The sequence below is a fragment of the Micromys minutus genome (genome assembly GCF_963924665.1).
Source record: "Micromys minutus genome assembly, chromosome: X".
In the NCBI taxonomy this organism is placed as follows: Eukaryota; Metazoa; Chordata; class Mammalia; order Rodentia; family Muridae; genus Micromys; species Micromys minutus.
Window position 1 is genome coordinate 124577630 of NC_137970.1, and position 14319 is coordinate 124591948.

The 14319-nt window shown below is 43.9% G+C and overlaps 1 pseudogene across 1 annotated transcript; it reads left to right on the forward strand.

Moving 5' to 3' along the window:
* The first annotated feature begins 13382 nt into the window (after positions 1 to 13382).
* LOC308414710 (prothymosin alpha-like) lies at positions 13383 to 13649 on the forward strand (annotated as a pseudogene). Its single transcript has one exon. The product of its transcript is annotated as a prothymosin alpha-like (transcript).
* The last annotated feature ends 670 nt before the right edge of the window (positions 13650 to 14319 follow it).

Genomic DNA, 14319 nt, shown 5'->3' on the forward strand with positions numbered 1-14319 from the left:
TTCTGTATTACACCGGCCTTAATTTCTGATTCATCGGTCTTAATGAAGCCACTTGCTTTCTTGTGCTTCTAAAACTGCTAAGAGCTCTTCCAGCTAAGGACAGGTGAAGGGGGATGGACATTACCTGAAGCCCTTTCTTGATTTGTGTCTGGCATTAAGGAGAGGCACTGCTCCCGCCATAGATAATGGTTAACAGCCTACAGAGGTATGGGAAAGCAAGCCCTTAGGTAAAATGTCTGCCTGTCATGACTTTGTGGGACATGGTATTGCAAACCAACCCCTTTTGACCCTTTGCCCCAGCAGGTGTAGTAGGCAGTCACTAGGCTCATCTTGCTTCTTCAAAAAGTCAACACTAGAAAAGATTGCAGGTTCCACCTTAGTCTGCTGATCTGTTCATGTTTATGGAAGACTGGCTTAGTGGCTGAGTGTGTATTCTTTGGATTTGATTCTTTTAAACAGCAACTGTAGCCTGGGATATTTAGAACACTGTCTAGATGTCCTCTCTGTGGTCTCTAGTCCAAGATTGATTGGTAAGTCAGGCCTGGTCACAGCCCATCTTACACTCCCTCTCAGAACACCTTGTTCCCTTTTCTCCAACTTGGCTATGAGCCTTGTCCAGAGGCACTTGCTTCAACCATGACCATGTTACTCCGCATTCTAGCATACAGCTGTGGTTGCACCCAATACACAGTGTACAAGCCAAGAATGGTGAACTGAGGCCGACCTCATCAAGGAAGAGAAGCCCAGCCCACCCACAGACCATTTCTTGCTAAGTGGTGCTCAATCCCCACTCAATCCGTGTGGCACCCGTGGAAGGGCAACTAGGATTACTTACTGTCCCAATCTCTTCCAGTAGCCAAAAAGAAATGGCGAGGTGTTCGGTTAAAAGATTTCTGAGATCCAGACAGTAATACAGAATTGAGACTTAGTAGTGTTTCAGCTGCTTGCAGTAAGATTTTGGTGAAGGTTTTAATGCCATGGCAAGATGCTCGGATGCATGACCCTCTGAAGTGCCTGAAATGCTGTAACAGTTAAAATTTAGGCTGCTGTTTGGACAACAGTGTATCCTTGCAATCCCAAATTGTTAACATTTTAATCAAAACCCCTTCCTTGAAGCATCTCCTTTGTAACACCTTACCCTGGAAAGTGAAACACTTTTTTTTTAAACAAATCTTTTTTAATATGTATCTTGTCTTCAGACACACCAGAAAAGGGCATCAGATCCCATTACAGATGGCTGTGAGCCACCACGTAGTTGCTGGGAATTGAACTCAGGACCTCTGGAAGAGCAGTCAGTGTCCTGAACCACCGAGTCATCTTTGGAAAGACCCTGGCAGTAGTAGAGTTGCCATTGTGTGGTGTGTGTGGTCACAAATGTGACCTTTCAACCTTGGCCTTCTAGGGTTAGGATGTTTTATGAGGAAATGAAGAGAGAAGTCTACACTACATGTACCATGTCCAACCAAAGCTTCACCAGTTTTTGTACAAAGCTCAACATTTTTTTTTTATATTTGAATGAATACTACATAGAGAATGATCCTTGATAGCTATACTTTTGCTTCTGAAGAACTTTATTGAGCATGTAATGAGCAAAGGTAAAATAGCATGTAGCAGGCAGCAAAACATCAGTTGTTCATGACATCTAAACAGACTCAACTGGGAAGCTATGGAGAGCCACAGTTATTCCCTATTTCCACTGCAGGGGTTTGTGTTTTTGTTTTTACCATGTGATTGATAAACACCTCTGTTGGCAATGGTTTTTACCTTCTAGCTGTTCTGAAGGGTGCAATATTGTTAACAGTCTTCTTGTCACCAAGACAGGGAGGTCAGTACTCACTAGGACAGGGAGTTTTGGACAACAGTTAAATAGGCTTGAATCTGAGGCAAGAGGGCCTGTCTCTTATTCTCAATCAATTTTCATTAGGCATGAACAAACAGTATGTGTCAATGTATCACTATAACTTATATTCCAAATACCAGCATGGAAGTTTGAACAAACATCAACCTATAGCATGAGAGAAAATATTTGCAAAATATGTATGTGATATGGTCCACAGTATGAAAAGAATTATTACAAGTCAACAAAGCTAGGTATATGCATGGCTGTAATTCTGGCATTTGGAGGCAGAGACAGGAGAGTCTAAATTCAAGGCTAGTCTAAGGCATATACTATGACCCTGTCAAATAAGCATTACAACATGTGAAATTCAGAAAAGTATTAGGTTAAAATTTTGTTTTAAATGATAGCACAGGGACTGAGGAAACAGCTCAGTATGCAAAGTGTTTGCTATGAAACTGAGGATTTGAGTTCAACATGCGGCACTTACATAAAAAGTCAGAGGGTCTGGGGAACATGGCTCGGGGTAAGAGCACTGTTGGCTCTTCTAGAGGACACAGGTTCGATTCCCAGAATCCACATGGCTGAAAATCATCTGTAACTCTAAATGTCTTTGTTTGGCCTCCACAGATACTACATGTATGTAGTATGTAGACATTCAGGCAGGCAAAACATTCATGGACATACAAATAAATAAATAGCCAGACATCACATACTTGTACTAGGGAAGTGAAAATATACAATTCCCTGGGACTCACTGGCCAGCACTACCTACTTGGTGTGCCCCCTGGCCTTAGGGAGACACCCGGACTTAGAAAATAAGATGGACAGAGTCTGAGGAGGAATGACACATGAGGTTGCTACCTGTTCCTGAATCTTAGTTTCCTGTTGCTGTGGTATTGAAAAAAAGTGACTAAAATCAACTCAGTAAAAAAAGGTTTATTTCAGTTTACAGGTTAAAGTGCACTGTTCAGGGAAGTCAAGGCAGGAACTAGAGGAGAGCCTTGTTGTCACTAACTCAAAAACACCTGTAGTCCATGTTCAGTGCAGCATTATTCACAAGATCCAACTTATAAAAATACCATAACTAAGTGGTCATCAGTGATGGCCTAGTGACACCAGTCTCAAAAAGAGTCACATCCTGGTTCTATTTGTAACAGGTGACACATTGGATCCATTAATGGCATCTTGATGAGGTGTGTGTTCTCTCTCTCTCTCTCTCTCTCTCTCTCTCTCTCTCTCACACACACACACACACATGATGTAACAGACACTCTGGTAAGCACAGCACTGGGTCTGAGGTGATCATCTGGGACCCAGATATTCTGTTGTGTAGCCAGATCCTCACCCTGAGTGCTACCAGTCTAAGACCCACCTTTCTCTCTTGGGACTAAACCACTTTTTTATTTTTTAAAGGCTTTCGTTCACCACCATTTTCCCTCTAGGGAAATCTGGAGCTCAGACACCCTGGTAGAATCTGTCTGCTACTATAAAATCTTACACAGTTATCAGTCCTAAGCCTTTCCCTGGAGCAAAACAAAAATACCTTGAGGATTCCCCCTTTCCTCATCCCTTCTTCTAAACATGTTGCTACCCGCAGAGCATTTTAGGACATTTCAAAGAACCTCCCTGGTGCTGTCCCTCTGGCTCCAGTTGAATGTTGCAAGGCACACAGTAAAAAGGAGAGCATTTTCCTAGGTTGTATATTTTGTTCCAGGCCTCTGGTGGCTTTTTGTTTGAAAAGAAATCTTTTGGAAGCATGTCAGTAGTGATACTGCAGCAATGTTGATTGCAAAGTTTGACAGTTCCCATTGCAAGATGTTTGGAACATATGATGTGCTTGTCCTCTGTCCAAACCCTCACTAGTTTACATGAAAAGGGGCTCATATTTCTGCTATGAAACATTAGCAGAAGGCAGAAATGTCACCTAAAATATTGGGCTAGTCATAATGTTTTAACCACTCTTGTGCTAGAGCTGTTTTCTCTTCCATATGAATAAACTATCTTCTGCATATATTGTGAGTATGGGGTGGGGAGAGCAAGAGGGAGGGACTTCCTAGAAGAATATAAGAATATAAAATACCAAGCCAGGTTGGTGAAACAATCCAAGCTAGCTCCTGGGAGGTTTGTACAAGACACTTGTGAGTTTAGTGGGTTACATAATGAGACCCTGTCTCAGAAGCAACTATGGAATGTAGTTCAGTGATCAAGTACTAGAAAGGTCCTGGTTTCCATTTCCAAGACACCAAAAATAATAAAATGATACTATGGACATAAGAAAATTCAGAAAACTTGAGAACACAAATAATTGTGAATACATTAGAGCAGAAATTCAGGCTATAAACAAAGAAAGGATATGGGGAAGTGGACCTGTTTAGAAAGGTTCTTTGGAGTAACTCCCGTCTGTGTTGTCTGGAAATCGGCAGTTCAGTTCACAGTCAGCAGTGGCGGCTCGATCCACTAGTAAACACCTCATGGATACAGCAGCAGTCCAGTTCTGTAGAGTCAGGTTAGCAACAGCAGTGGCATGACCTAGCAGAGACAGCCAGGCCTCAGCCTTGGCTGGAGTCAGCAGGAGATGCCAGGAGGAACACCAGGAGAAGTTCTTAGCTGCGCCTCTCAGCAAAGTGACGATCAGAGAAGACGTGAGACCCACAAGCATTGCACAGCGAGCTGTACCAGCAAGCCAAGCTCTCTCCATCACTCACGTATCCTACACATGCCTTGCCTCAGAACAACTCTTGCTTCAGCACGTGCATCAGATCTTCCCGAGTCCATGGTGTGTTTCTCTCTACCAACACGTGTGTTGTTAGCAAAGAATCTTTCATCATGTGTCTTCTCACATGCCTGCTTTAGCAGGACATCTCTCTCCTATGTCTGCTTCAGAGAAACGTTCATTGGGGTCGGCCTTAGCCTTTCATACCAGAGTCCACTTTAAGCAAACGTTCCTTCACGTGTTTGCCCCAGCAAAACATTCAACGGACTTTTCAAAGAGCCTTTAAGTTTCCACTTCAACCAATGAGCTTAATTGGGGTTACCTACCGGAGTGTGGGTGAGGTACAATGTACAGGAGTACGGCTGACTGACAAAAATGCCCCTTCTTCCCCTAGCAACCATTAAGTGTAGAATGGCTTACACTGCCCAAGGACAATGCACTTCTGGTGAAAGCACAAATGGAAAACAAGTTACGGAAATCTGTTGGGTAGAATTATTGAAGGGAAGCATGACGTTCTGTGGTGCAGTACTTCCATTTGTAGGTGTGAACACCCATGTGATATGTATGAGTGAACAGGATGATCGTGATGTCAGAACTTGCAACAGATGCAAACTACGAAGAAATTCTGGTTCAATTGTGCATGGAGCAGAAGTCTTTTTTAAAAGAGTGAAGGCCTGTGAAAAATATACATATGTATAAAAATGGGGGAATCTTGCAGACACAGTGTTTTTTCCATAAACCTCACAAATACCCTTTTCCTGTATTATGTATATATTTGTCAAATAAAAGTAATCATAGGCCTGGTCAGGGCAGGCCAGTGGTGACTAGCCTTCCTTGAATTACTGCTCCAGACGTGATGGCTAAAGTGGGAAACCCTGAAAACTACAATCACTTTATGAAATCTGGCGCGGTCAGTAGATGAGCGATTCCTGTAAAACTCAGGCAGGAAAGGCTAAAGAGAACAACAGCAAAGCAATGCTTGGCCCTACAACAGGGTGCACGTTGAGAGGCAGCGGAAGCATGGGAGGAAGAATTGTCTCTAACAGCGAGTTCTGCCTGAGCAGAGCCAGGCCACAGTGCATTCTCAAGCGTGTTCTTCTGAAAACGACAGAGTTGAAAACTCACTGAGAAACGGCACCTACAACCTCCACTGCACCAGACATACTGTTAAACGAACAGTCACACCCAGAGATCCTGCTGTGTGGTTCTGACAGCAAACAATGGGTTACAATTCAGCTTAGTAGACTATACATATACATGTTTTCTGTATGTACTGTATTCTCTTAACTAAAAATGTGAGGGGGTTTTGTGCGTATGAATGCGAGTGTGATATATGTATATGTAGTATGAGTGTTGGGGGCTGGATGCACCCAAGCACATTTATAGAGGCCACAGGAGGACATTAGCTGTCCTGCTCTATCTGTCTTTGTTTTATTCCCTTGAGACAGGGTCTCTCACTGAACCAGGAGCTAGGCTGGCTGCCAGCAGGTCCCAGCCATCTTCCTCCCTCACAACACAGTGCTAGGGTTTCAAGAGAATATATCGCCATGCCTGGATTTTTACCAACACTGGGATCTGAACTCATGTCATCATGTTTGTACAAGCACTCTTACCCACTAAGCCATTTCCCCAGCTGAAAATGTGAAGTGGTATCCCGAGTGTGTGCATGTGTGTGTGCGTGTGTTTGTTTAAAGGAAAGGGATGCGCATGTCCTGGACTTGCAGTGATAGATTCGATGATTTGGGTCAAATTTCCCAATGAAAAAATCAGACATTAAAATCACCTTTAAAATATTAATGAGAACCAAGCGTGGTGGTACTTGCCTTCATCTCGGCACTCAGGAGGTAAAGACAAGCAGCTGTCTGTGAGCTTGAGGACAAAGGACAGCCTGAATTACACAGTGGACTCCAGATCATCCAGAACCAAAGCAGTAACGAACTCATTAGGTACTGACCAAAATGAAAACAAAGTCCAAGAGACTTTGGGCCACATCATGGATTCTGTCAGCCTGAGCTACATATAGTGACCCTGCACCAAAATCAACAAAGTACTGTTCAGTGCCAAGCTCACACAACACAATTGGCACGTGTAGTTCAGTCTGGTCTAGAATTCCCAGTGTAGCTCAGTATAGCCTTAGCTTTGATTATCTTCCTGTAATATGGTCCACTCTGCTTGGGAAGTGCTTGGGCCCCTGGCCATGAAGGTTTGTTGCCTTGGAGGAAATTGCTAAAGGGCTGAGTCAGTTTTAGTTGCCTTCAGGGGTTAGGACAAAAACTCAATCCAGAGTTCACTGAAACTTGACAGGTGACCATCGTGTCATTGTGCGAGGATGAATGTCTAACAGAGCTGGGAAAATTAGCCTATGGAAAGATAAAACTCAAAGACTGTCTGAAAATACACAGAAAAACTGATTGTGCGGGGATTATCTACCTACAGAAGTTAAAGCCGGAGAGCTGGCTCATGTGGGGTAAAGGGAAGATGTAGTCAAGACGCCACCAACCAACACAAACATGGAGGACTGAGACACCTGGAGCTTCTGTTCAGTCCAAGGCATCATCAGAGAGCAAGTAGGCAAGTTAGAGCCAGACAATTTTTTTTGCAGCACATCTAGCTGCAAAGGCCTTGCATCCAAAATACCCAGAACACTTGTACAAATTAATAAGAAAAAGACAGAAAACCCAGAGGAAGATGAGCCGAGGATGTAAGCAATTACTTTGCAAAAAGGGCATCAAGTGGCCAGTGTGCACAGGGAAAAGGGCTGTGGCTCATTAGCAATAGTGAGAATGCAAATCACAACCCGTAAAAGAGAACTAGACAATCCTGAGCCTCGACTAAGACTCAGAGCAACAGGAAGCTCCGGCTGCCCTGGAACTGTGCATTTGGTCTGGCCACTTTGAAGCTCAGCCTGCACTAGTTGGCAAGTTACATTTGAAGATGAAGGCCACGGGACATCTTCACAAAGTGATGAGCTGAAGGAGATAACAAAGGTGATGCCCTTTATCCTTGTGGGGATGAATATGTACTTTACAGGGCTCTAGTAGAGTGGAAATGAATACCAGGTAACCACGGCAGCATGAACATGAATGTACACTGAGTGTAGAAGCCAGGTGACTTGAATTATGTAAAGTTCATAAGCAGATGAAATTAAACTTCTCCTACATACACAGAGGTTGCTCAGCTCTAAAAAGGAAAAGCACGTAGCAGTTACTTTAGAAGTCAAAATACCACTTAATCCTGGTGAGGGGTGAAAGAGACTAGTACTGTGACGAGTCTTCTGAGCTGAGTCATGTTCCCTCTGAATTCATTCAACTCCTCCTCCCACAGGACCTTATAGAACCTGATCGCATTTCCACCTAAGGCCATTACAGCAGTCTCTCATCCAATCTGACCAGTCACTATGAAAAGGCAAGAATATGACACAGGGACATATTAGCAAGATCATACAGAACATGAGCAGAATGTGGATAGTGTAAAGCAAGGAAGAAGCCTCAGAAGAAACTAATTTTGCCTATGCTTTAAGCTAGGACTTTGAGTCTCCAGAAATATAAGATAATACATTTTTATTGTTCAAACCACCCAGTCTACCATGACAATTTATGGTAGCCAAAGACTAATAAAGAGGTGCTTCCAATTTTGTATTCCTGGATCATCACACACACACACACACACACACACACACACACACACAAGATGTTTTCAGACAAGGTTTCACTCTGTACCCTAGGGCTGACCTTGAACTCCCAATCTTCCTGCTTAGGCTCTCACATGCTGAGATTGCAGTGTGTGGAGCACGAAGCATATGCACTGGTGAAAATGCAAAACAAAGAGAGTGTGGCTAGAGCCATGGAGTCTCATCATGATTGCCTAACTACTAACAGAACAAGGACAATGCCAACAGGAAAAAGCAGTGACGCCTCAGCCCTACAGAAAAAACTGTAGACAGAAAAGTGGGAGAAACCGTCTTCCCCAGGGAAGAACACACCAATTGGTTATCCAAATGGTCAGTCCCGAAAGCACACACACAAGAGGCATTATGCATACAGACTGAGCAGGTTATGTTTAGGAATGTTAATATATGCGTATATGTATACACACAGACAATAATGAAAACATCAATTAATGTAAAGGGTGCCATGAATTTGGAAAAAAAACCAAATATGGGAGGATTTAGAGGGAGAAACGCTGTAATTATAGTATAAAGTAAATACAAGAAAAGAGAGTTTGGCTTGGTTCAATGAGGCAAAAACAAGTTTGCATTGAAAGGTTAAGCAAAATCTTTGCTTTTGACTGTTGAGGTTTATGTATGAGACATCATGCTTTGCTGATTTTTATTCTTTTGTGAGCAGGATTGTTGAGGTACTGTTTCCTATATCAGACAATACATACTTTTAAATGCACAAGTCATACATATAGGTCTCCAGCAGAAAACTAGAAGGGAGATTGTTTGGAAAGGGGCAGAAACTAGCCAGGGGAAGGACACAAAAGATAAACAGAGGGGGACAAATATGAGCAAATGCGACGGTGCATACACATGAAAATGCCACCATGAGCCATGTATGCTGGCACACACCTCCAATCCCAGTACTCAGGAGGCAGAGGCAGTAGATTTCTGTGAGCTCAAGGCCAGCCTGGTCTACAGACTGAGTTCCAGCACAGCCAGGGATGCAAAGGAAGACCATGTCTCAAAACAACAATAAAAGGTCAGAAGGAAACCCGTCACTTTGTATGCTAGTTAAAATTAATAAAAAGATTTAAAAGTATACAATTCAGAGTGAATTTATAGAGCATGTAGATTTTATACAGTCTGACCACAGTCAGGGTTAGGTCTTTATCTCCACACACCTCAAAAAGAGACCCGCTAATTTTTAACTATAAACCCTTGGTCCCTTGATCACTTGACATTCTGTCTCTAGGCCTGTTAGAGACATTTCATGTAAACTGACACATACAGTCTGTGGCTTTCAGGGGCTTGCTTTAACTTAGTGTAGTTCAAGATTCATTCATAATTGTAGGATATCTGAGAATTGCTTTTTTTCCCACCTTTTACACAAATCAAACTTCATAACCCTGATTGCTCTCAAACTTGCAGCAATCTTCTTGCCTCAGCCTCCAAAGAGCTACGATCAGAGACATACCCTACCACGTCTAGCTTCCCGGTTGCTGCGGTTGACAGGCTGTATTGTATTTACCTAGTTATCAGTTGCTGGGCATTCAATGTTGCTCTGAGCACTCAAGTCCAAGTGTGCTCTTGAGCTCTCCATTATCCTAGACAGCTTAGGAGCAGAACCACTGCTGATATGCTAATTGTGTTTGGCTTTCCGGGGAGCTAGCAAACCATTTCTCCAGAAGCTACACTGTTTCACATGCCCATGAGCAATGTGGAATGGATCCAGTGGCTTCAGATTCTTGCCAACTTCTGTTATTCCTGTTTGAAAATATTCTAACAGTCTTAATGAATATAAGTTGGTACTTCATTGTTTTGATTTGTTACACCTAATGGCATAAAGAGTCCTATTGACAAAGACTCGTACGTCCCTTTCTCTAACCTTCTCTTCCTCTAATAGACCTGCTGCTTATGTTAAAGGTAGGCTCCTCTCAGCAGATGATCTGAAGCTAAGAACAATGCTAGAAATTCCTCTAGGCATAAGTCTGTCTCTGGTCTTTGGGGTCAAGCACCTGAGCCATGGGCATTTGCCACAGCCCCCGAGTAGGCCTTCTGACTTGTCTAGTTAAGTTTCTGTTTCTGTCCCTGACACCTTGATATCTAATCAGTTTTGTGGCATTGCGTGGTGTCTGTCTATTGAGGCCAAGGCCTTCTCAATGCTTGTAACTATCCTACTGTGAGGGGTGTGGAGCTGTGATACCCAAGTCTTTGTTTGATGGATCTCACCTTTGAGCAGTAGATAAGAAAACCCAGAATGTCGACTCTAGCCATATCCTATGGAGCAGCAGGCCCAGCCTCTTTTGATTCATAGGGGAAAATGACTTGGGGTAAATTGAAAGTGTTCCGAGGTTTCACAGAATGCTTGAGATGAAGCTGAGGACAAGATTGATCCCTCCCCTGTTCGTACAGATGTCTCACTTGACTCCTCCTATGCAAGGAGGCAAGTACCAAAGGCTTTGATGACAGGCACATGGGGTGTTGGTGAGTTGAATCTGCTGGAAGCTGGACTTGACCCTCCCAGCGTAGATATCTCTGACCCAGCAGAGCAAGATCTTCTTCTGTCCTAGTGACAGATTACCAAAGCACTTGAGAAAGGTCAAGATAAAATGAATTCCTCTTCCCAAAACTTTGACCTCTCAGAGGCAGCTGCAAAGCCCCATTTCATCCTAGAGGAGTTCTGGGGGAGGAAAAGCTTGACCTTCGACCAGTTCACTTGTTTCCTCTAGGCCAGTGGAGAGCAAGCCTGGGATCGGGAGGGCCCTGTGCGTAGGCTCGTCCTACTCAGATGGCTGGAGGTTAACAGTAAGCGTCAGTTCAGTCTCACGTAGCTCATCTCATCTGCTAGAATACCTGTGCTGCAAAAATGTCTGCAAAGCTGTGTCCTTCAGAAATGCCGGTGGTGCCAGTGGCAGCTCCCTGGGATGGGAGACAGAGTCTAGGTTGCGTCTTCAGTGAAGCATGAACTCACTGCCCATACTTCTGTATTGATACAGTAGAAACAAGAATAAGGCTGGAACTCACAATACAACCCAGGCTGGTTTCAAACTTGTAGTGGTCCTGTCTCAGCCTCCTCAGAGTGGGCCATGACAGGCGTGAGCCACCATGCCTGCCTTACATGGTGCTTTCTATTAAAAACAGACGTCCAGGTTTTTTTTTTTTTAATCTAGGCAATTTCAAAACATATTTACATTAAGGTAGGTATTTTTCTTGCTTATTTTTCTTCTGACTACTCATGCAGGTAAAAAATTTTGGGAAATTGACATGTTTTCCACTTTATATTATTTTATAGACAATCTAGGGATGATACACATGCTACAACTTAAATATATTTATGTGGAAGAAATAGACACCCCCATTAGGGAATGAAAATATTTTCACTGTGTCTTACAGATGCAAGATCATTGCAAAGTAAGACTCTCCACAGTTTTACTATGCATCTTTTGGTTTGGGTTTTGAGACAGGGTCTCTTTATACAGTCCTGCCTGTCCTGGAACTCAAGTAAACCAGGCTGGACTAAAGCTAAGGAGATCTACTTGCCTCTGCCTCCTGAGTACTTGGATTAAATGCATGTACCACCATGCTCTGTTTTCTTAATGTTTTATTTGTTTGTTTGTCTGAGACAGGACCTTTTCTATGTAACCCTGGCTTTCCTGGAACTCACCATGTAGACCAAGCTGGACTTGAAGTCACAGAAATCAGTCCACCTCTGTTTCCTGACTATTGGGATTAAAGGTGCGCCACCAGGCCCTGCTCTTTGTCTTGAAACAGAGTCTTGCTCTGTAGCCTACACTGGTCTGGAGCTACATGTGTAGCCCACATTAACTCAAGAGTAGAAGGGCCCACTTGTGTTCATCCTAGTTTGCAGTGTGACATTGCTGCTTCTTCCTTTATTTGACTCCGGGTGGACTTTGTGACTCGCTCTGGTTGATAGACGGCTTAAGAAGCAATCATGTGTGGCTTCCGAGATTAGATGAAGCAGCCTTGCAGTTTCTGTTTCTGGCTTCTTCAGCTTCAAGAGCACTGTGCTGTGAGGACAGGCCTAGATGGCGAGCAGTGCTCACAGGAGTTTGTTGCACAGGCTGAGCTGCACTGATTTTTTCTTTTTCCTCTAAAGACAAGGTTGCGTTGGCCTGGCTCCTAAGAGATAACTTTGGATAGATTGCCTGATATGAGCATTACAGCTCTGCACTGTGCTTCACTGGGTTGGAGGGGGCTGAGAGCAGCTGTCCTGGGGGTGCTGTTCTCCCACAAGATTTACACACACACACACACACACACACACACACACACACACACACACACACACACGCACACTCCTAGATGCCAAGGCTCAGCTGAGCTTAGCCAAGCACATAATGTGTTCCTACAAATTATTGCTGGGAGAAGAAATGTATCCCCATGGGACTCCACTGTGAAGTCTACCTGGAAGCTTGTTACCAGCTTCCCTCGAACTTTGTCCCCTGGACCTTTTCCCTGCCTGATGGTGGTCTTTCACTATATACCTAACCACAAAGATAACTGCCCCAGGCTGGTTTGGAAACACCTGACACTAAAGCCCATAGAGAGGAACTGAGGAGCACTGGGTTGCAGCCAGAATGAACTGGCATACACCCCACTGAGAATATCTGGGGGCCCTGAGCCCCAGTTGGGGTATGGAATGTCTGCAGCTGTAATGAGTAAGCACAGGAAAGGCCAACAGGATACCTAGGCAGCCCACGGAATTCTTTTAATCTTGAGATCAGTTCTCAAAATGTAGAGCAGGCTGGCCCTAAACTTCCGATTCTCTTGCCTCAATCTCCCCATTGCTGAGAGTTTATACTTGCAATGCCAATCACAATGAGTCCATCTGTGTTAAGACACTAAGGTCTGTGGTATCTCATCCACTTTTGTAGACATTCTAACAGTCACTGTTCAATAGACAAATGCTTAAAAGAAACAATAGCATACCCATATACTGGAGTGGTGTATTTAAAATTTTAGTACAGCCCCACTGGCTGTTCTGAAAAAGCATCTCTGCATTGTTCCTGGGTCGTGCTCTCTGCTCACTGCAGCCACTTTCACTGTCCACTGCCTCCTTCAATGTGGACTCGGGCAGCTTTCTCGCCAGAGTCCCCGAATTCGACTAATTCCTTACTCGCAGCATCAGACCACCGGCATGCCCCACCATGTCAGACGTGGCAGTGGACACCAGCTCGAGATCACTACCAGGGACTTGAAGGAGAAGGAAGTTGTGGAGGAGGCAGAGAATGGAAGAGATGAACCTGCCAATGGGAATGCCCAAAATGAGGAAAATGGGGAGCAGGAGGTAGATGACAAGGAGGTAGATGAAGAAGAGGAAGAAGGTGGGGAGGAAGTGGGGGAGGAGGAAGAAGGTGACGGTGAGGAAGAGGATGGAGATGAGGAAGCTGAGGCTCCTAGGGGCAATCGGGTAGCTGAGGATGACGAGGATGATGATGTTGACAACAAGAAGCAGAAGACTGATGAGGATGATCAGACAGCAAGAGGAAAAGCTGACCTTACGTGACCTATTCACCCTCCACTTCCCGTCTCAGAATTTAAACGTGGTCACCTTTGTGTAGAGAAGCAGGCCCTGCCCGCCCACAGCGGGCAGTGCCACCCACAGATGACATGTGCTCTCCACCACCCCACCAAAACCACAACGTGAATTGGCAACATGGGAGGAAAAAAAAGAACGAGAACTTCCCAGGCCCTGCTTTTTTTCTTAAAAATACATTAAAAGGAAAATGTGTTTGTATTTTTTATTTACATTTTATATTGTTGTACATCTTGTTAGGGGTCAGCCATGTTTAATGATAACAGGTGACCGAGCCAGCCTTCAGAGTGTTTATGTCCTACTTCAGACTTTACCTGTGGTGTGACCATGTTCACTATAATCTCAAAGGAGAAAAAAAAAAAAAAACTTGTAAAAAGACCAAAAACAACAACAACAAATCTTATTCTGAGCATTCTAGTAACTTTTTTGCATATGTACCTAGCTGTACTATAAGTAGTTGGCTTGTGTGAGATGGTTACAAAGGCCAAAGTGTGAAGCAGAGACTGAAGCAAAGGTCATCCATAGACTGCGCCACCCAGGGATCCATC